Genomic DNA, 6991 nt, shown 5'->3' with positions numbered 1-6991 from the left:
GAGTGTTTTTGCATGTGAATAACCTTGCCTATCTGCCTCTAATGATTCTATTTAAAACAGAGCAGCCTTACCAGAAATTTGCTGCTTTAGCAAAAGTAATTTATCATAATCAGTATACGAAAATTTACTGTGTAGTTTCTTCAAACTGTCTAAAAAACAATTCTATATTTTCGCCATCACTGCTAGCAAATTTAGGCAAAGGAGCTACTGGACTCTTAAGGAGGCTACGGGGGGTTTCATGCATTTCAGAAGGTGACAAAGGAAGTATATTTTCTAACTGAATTATCAATGAAATAACTTTGTCCAAATATTCCTGACAAGAACTAAATTCAGCCTCAAATTCTGCTTAGTCTTTGGATGAGGACCATTTGATTGAAGAAATCTTGCTATCATAATTTCGCAAGTCTTCCTTAGAACATTTCAACCTATTAATTAGCGTTGACCTATCGACATCACTCAAACTTCTAAAAGTACCTGAAGTTTTGAATATTTTAGTAACCATGAGACCTTACAGTCTTCCTGCACATTACCCCCTAGATGCTGACCCCTTGACGTGGGTAGGGGCTTAGGGACCAGCAAGCTGGGGCGTGATGCCTGGTGGGGTTGCTTTCTCACTGGTCCTTGGGGCCCGCAGCTGCTGATCCAACTAAATTAGTCAGAACTTTTTCTTCTTTCTGCAATTTTTTCATTCTTACTAAATCCTTCTCCTTCATGTAATTTTTTTTTTTTTTTTTTTTGGGGGATTAATTATGTGGAAATTTCCACCTTTGCTAAAATTTACTGGACCATGGTAAACAGAAGAGATATCATAGCTGGGACTGGGGTTTTATATCTGAAGCTAAATAGTGGGAACTGTGGCAGGACCATCAACTGCCCGATAATGTTCGGACCTGAGTGATATCAGGCGGAACTATTTTGCAGGGCTGGACCACGGATTCCAGGGGGGGGGGGTCTAGTTTTGTGGATAGGACTCTCGGCATTCTGTCCGGTTTGCCCATAAGTGATTAGATGGGGATGATTGTATTCTGGTAATACTCTCAGTCCTATCAAGCGGGTTTGGCTTACACTTGGGCCACTCGAATTATGTTGTGCCATCCCCCTGTGGGGTAGGGTAGGGATGCGGAAACATTTGGGAGTCGGTTCTCACTTGTGCCATTAGTGGAAGAATAATCTCCATGAAAGGTTGATGATACTTTTTTTAAGGTTTTGGCAGGTTTATTTATATATATATATATATTTTTTTTTTTTTTTTTTTTTTTACTTTGATCGTTTATGGAATCAGAAAATAAAGATACAAGTACCCCTGGACCCTTTGATGGCGGTAAATCGGCCACAGGTAACGACTACTGGAACCACCTCCCCTGACAACCTTCCTCTGGAAAAATCAAAAAAATCTTCCAGTGTAATTACACTGAAACCCTATGCTCCTGTACAGAGTAAAGGGAAATTAAGCAGAGACATGTTTGAAATTGGACCTGGAATATTTGAAAAAGTCATATGAAAAGTATTTAACTTTAAATTTTGGAAGAAGATGGTTATTGATATTTTTGCTGTATATCGAGACATTGTGAAGTGTTGTGGCCGTGAGCCTAAGATTTCCATGAAGGTAGAGGAAAGCTGACGGTGGAATCTACCTCAGCCAAAGAGACTGAAAAACTGAAAATAGTTATCACACCTTGGAGGAGTCAAAGTACAATGTGGAGCACATGCTTTTTGGAATCACTCCAAGGAATGATATATGTCTCCCCAACTGATGACATACGCCGAAGAAAAACTTGTAGAGGAACTAAAAGATCAAGGTGTAATAAGAGTTGAGCGAATGAAGAAGAAGGTAAATGGAGTCTTTGTACCACTTCCCAACTTTGATTATTACATTTAATTCTACTAGATTACCTACTGTAGTAAAAGCAGCCTGGCTACATTTCAAGATTAAACAATATATCCCAAGACCAAGGAGATGTTTGCCATTGCCAAGAATTTGGACATAGTTTTAGGGTCCTGTAGACAGAAACTGCAAGGCAAGCCAGCCATTTGTGTCAAATGCAGTGAACCAGAGCATGGCATATGTAATAATCAAGCCAGATGTATACATTGTGGGAGGAAAATCATCCATCATCTTCACTTAATTGTGATGTATACATCATGGAAAAAGAGATTCAAAACTTTAAGGGTAACAGAACGTATCACAGTTTAGGGAGGCAAAAGAGAGAGTATCGAATCAATATGTTAGACCAGGAATATCCTTTTCCAGTGTCGCTGCAACCGAAAGAGAAATATAAATGTTAATAAGGATAATTTGAATAAGAAACTGGTAAGACCCTTATTACTCGTGCCTCTTTGGAGGTGGACGCCAATTGTTTGCTGGCGCTCCTTCCTCTCAGAGGGCTGCGCCAGTGATTTTCTGGTGCTCTTGCCTCTACCGGAGGCTGCACCAGTGATTTCTGGTGCTCCTGCCTCTTCGGAGGCTGCGCCAGTTGATATCTGGTGCTCCTGCCTCCTCGTAGGCCGTGCCAGTGATTTCTGGTACTCCTGCCTCTTTTTTTTCAGAGGTGCGGTGCCAGTTTATTGATTCTGGCACTACCACCTCTTTAGAGGCAAGTGCCGGTGGTTTCTCCTGGCACCATTGCTTCTATGGAAGCAAAACCAGTTGATTTCTGGTACAACCTTCCTCTGTGGAGGCTGTTGGAGGGTATACCTGGCACTCACCTCTCTGGAGGATGTACTAGCTATAAATGCTTTGGAGGATGCACCAGTGTCCAATCCTCACACCCCTCTTCAGGCGACACCAGCTTTGTCTGCTGTTCCTGAGACTGATAACCCTCTAAAAAAGGAAGGCAGACCCTAAACAATCGGTCCCCTTCCAGAAAAAAAGAGCAAGGTTGTAAGCTGAAAGCTCTTAAAAGAGGCTCTAATGTAACAGTCTCGTAAAGCAAAATAAAATTCATTAATTTTCTCCAGTGGAAACTGTCAGGGATTGAGAGCTAAATGGGAAGAGTTAAGGCTGCTCATATCAGAAGTGTCTCCTGTTTGTATAGCTCTGCAGGAGACCATGATTGGTAATAATATGTGCCCCAGCCACGAGAGTATACATCCTATCACTCCACCTATAATTTAAATGTTGGAAGCCATGGTGGGTGTTGTTTTGTATGTTCGAAATGACACCCCACAAAATCCTATTATTATTCAATCAGCATTGCAAGTGATTGGTGTGCAGATCCATTTGCAAAAGAAAAATATACAGTATGCTCTCTCTATCTACCACCTAACGAAGTCTTCCCCATCAATGAATTCAAATCTCTTATTCAACAGTTACCACGTCCTTTTCTGATTTTGGGAGATATGAACTGGAAGAAACCCAACCTCTTTGGGGTGATATCATCACCAATCAAAGAGGAAGGTGCTTAGGTTCCATCATAGAAGATGAAAAATGTGGGGATCCTCAACTCTGGGGAGGTAGTCTACGCATTTTGTCATGTTCAAACAGGCACGTTATCAGCAATTGATTATCTATATGTAGTGATGGACTGTCTTATTGACTTTGTTACTTGGAAAGCTATAAATGATAGATTTACCAGTGACCATTTTCCAATAGTGGTGAGTGTAGCATCAAGTCCTCCATCTTCAAGGCTACCAAATGGAACATTGGTAAAGCTGATTGGTCAACGTTCCAGGAGCACAGCTCAATAGATGACTCTGCTGATGACTTTCCCTGTGTAGATGCGCTCTTGACTTTTGAATACAATAATGTTCTCGGCTGGTCTTCAATCTATACTAGGACTTCAGGCAAATTTGTCCGCCGACCATTTGTTCCCTTGTGACTCGTAAATGCCAGGAAAACCCATAGAACTAGATGATGAGTATTATCGTGTAGAATTTCGCGAAAAGCGAGAGCTCATTTTCGCTTGGAAATCAAAAAAGCACGAAAAGGAATCTTGGACAATTTTCATATCTTCACTAAATTCAAAAACTCCTCTGACCCTAGTTTGGAAGAGAGTTAGAAAAATAGCAGGCAAGTTCACAATCCTTGTCAACCTCCAGTTATCAAGGTGAAATGGTTGCGAGGTAGCAGACCCCCAGTTAGTGGCAAATGAGTTTGCTAATCATTTTGCTAATGTTTGCTAAGAAAAATGATGATAGACCCTATTCAGCTCAAAGACGGATAATGGAACAGGTCGAAATTGATTTTAATACCTCAAGACATGAGCAGTACAATGCTCCTTTTACGATTAGAGAATTTGAATCGGCCTTGAATAAATGTAATGAATCAGCTCCTGGACTGGATGATATAACATATTCAATGATTAAGCATACCCCTGAAAATACCAGACTTTTCATATTAAGCCTAATTAACAGAATTACCGAGAACATATCTTCCCCAAGCTTTGGGAGAAGTTAAAATTACTGCCATTTGTGAAACCTGGAAAAGATCCGTTCAAGACAGAAAATTATCGTCCTATTGCATTGACATCTTGTTTGTGTAAGATCATGGAAAAAATGGTGAACACACGATTGATGTGGTACTTGGAGAGAAGGTAAATACCTTTCGAACCTGCTGCAGTGTGGTTTTGGAGTATGCACTCCACAACTGATGTATTGGTACGAATGGAATCTTCAATATGTGAAGCTTTTGCCAACAAACAGCATCACATCACCGTTTTCTTTGATCTAAGAGAAGGCTTATGATACAACATGGAGATATTGGCATTTTGAGGGTCCTTTATGAATGTAAACCTGAGAGGCAATTTGCCCCTGTTTATTAAGCTTTTTTAAAAAATAGGATATTTTCAGGTTCAGGTTGGAGCAACATTGGTCAGATGTGTTCAATCAAGAAGAAGGATACCACAAGGAAGTGTTTTAAGTGTAACCTTGTTCGCCTTGGTAATCAATGGGGTTTCTAAAATAATTCCCCCAGATATAACCTAATACCCTATTTGTAGATGACCTGTCAATTCCTTTGCAGCATCAAGGATGGACAGTGGCTGAACGCCGCCTTCAGCTCTGCATTGATAATATAGTAAAATGGGCTGAGGTTAATGGTTTTAGATTTTCTCCCAGTAAAACGATAACTATGCACTTTTGTCGTATAAGGGGAATACACCCTGATCCAGTATCTATTCATTCATAGGCAGAGAATTCCTTGTGGTGGTGAAACAAGGTTTCTTGGTTTTTGATTTTTGATAGTAAGCTGACTTGGATTCCACATCTGAAATATAATTAAGGCAAAATGCTTGAAAGCAATGAATTGCTGAAAGTCGTGTCTCACACTTCGTGGGGTGCAGACCGAACTCAGATGTTGAGATTATATAAAGCCTTGGTCTTTTCAAAATTAAGTTATGGTGTGAGGTGTACACTTCTGCGAAGCCAAATAGCCTTAAAATGCTCAACTCAATTCATCATGGAGGAATACGATTATGTACAGGAGCATTAAATCATCTACCACCGAGAGCATGCTTGTAGATGCTGATGAGGTGCCACTGGATCTTCATTACAAGCGTCTGCTGGTTCGGAGCTGGTATAGATTCCAGAGGCTACCTAGGTCTTTAACCAGCATTTGTATGAAAAATGAAAGGCATTGGCAGTTTTTATGAAAAATCACCCCAAGCAACCACCTCATCCATTTGCTTTAGAGTAAATTTTATTGTCCGTGAATTAAATATGCCAAGAATCGAGATTTTACCAGCAAAATATTCAGTTAGTCCCCCCCATGGAACTTTCCAGAGGTAAAATTTTGTAGTATTTTACTTTACCAAGACAGAATTGTCCAGTGAGCCATTGCGGTCAATATTTTTTTTAGAACATTCCGTGCAACATGATGACTCCATTGCAGTTTTCACGGATGGCTCAAAGTCAGATGCTGGCGTCGGCTTTGGTGTAGCCTTCCCTGATGTAGAGAGAAGTGGCAGGTTATCATCTGTTTTGCATCGATTTTACAGCAGACTATATTGGAATTTTTTAAAAGCTTTAAAGAAGTTTTAATTTCGGAATGAAAATAATTTTATTATATATTGTGACTCAAGAAGTGTTCTTCAGTCACTGGAAATTTTTAACCCTTTAAACCCTCTGATTTTAGATATATTGGAATGGCTGCTTTTACTAAAAAGAAGAGGGAAAGAAATAAAGTTTCTGTTGGGTGGCCTTCCCATGTTGGGTGGCCTGGGAATGAGAAAGCTGACCAACTTGCAAAGTCTGCAGTCAGCTCCTCAGAACCCACAAGATGCCTACTACCATATCGGGATTTGTATCCTCTAGTAGGTCAGAGCAGTTAAAAAATGTTGGCAGTCCCAGTGGGAGGAGGTATTTTAAATAATCAAAAAATGCGTAGTATCACGTCATCAGTGGTCTCCTTGGTCATTATCCGTATATGCCAAGGAGACAAGAAACGATGTTGTGCCGATTGAGGATTGGACATACAAGACTCACCCCCATGGGTTTTCTTGATGTTCTCGTGAAAATCCTCCGTTTTGCGAGGAACTGTACTGTGCCCTTGACTGTGAGAACATTTGCTGGTTGAATGTCCCAGATTCTTGAATTTGAGACATAGGTTACTGTCTTGGGGTCGTGACAGAGTAGGTAATTTTATCCTAGCTACAATTCTTTGGAAAGGATTGTAATATAGAGCAGATGTATATTTTTATGAGGGAGGCGGGCCTCCTTAAACCAAATTTAAATTATACATAGATTGTCTATGTAAGAACTTATATATGAACAAAAATTTTTATATAATATATTTATGATCCTTTTTTATATGAAGTTTATAAAAAATTTAATTTTTTTTATATTTAATTTATTTCGGTGTCAATTACCCAGATGTTGTGACGCCAGATATAATACACAATCAATCAATCAATCCTGCAACATTATACTAAATACCTTAGTTTTTTTTCCTCTTCCATTATTAAACTGTTTTCTTGCAGAAAAATGATTAAATAAATTCAAATTATCCCCCAACGTTAAATCAGACAAATCTTAATACACAAAACCCAACCTGCAA

This window comes from Macrobrachium nipponense, chromosome 7, assembly GCF_015104395.2.
Source record: "Macrobrachium nipponense isolate FS-2020 chromosome 7, ASM1510439v2, whole genome shotgun sequence".
Lineage (NCBI taxonomy): Eukaryota > Metazoa > Arthropoda > Malacostraca > Decapoda > Palaemonidae > Macrobrachium > Macrobrachium nipponense.
This window is presented reverse-complemented; position numbering follows the sequence as displayed.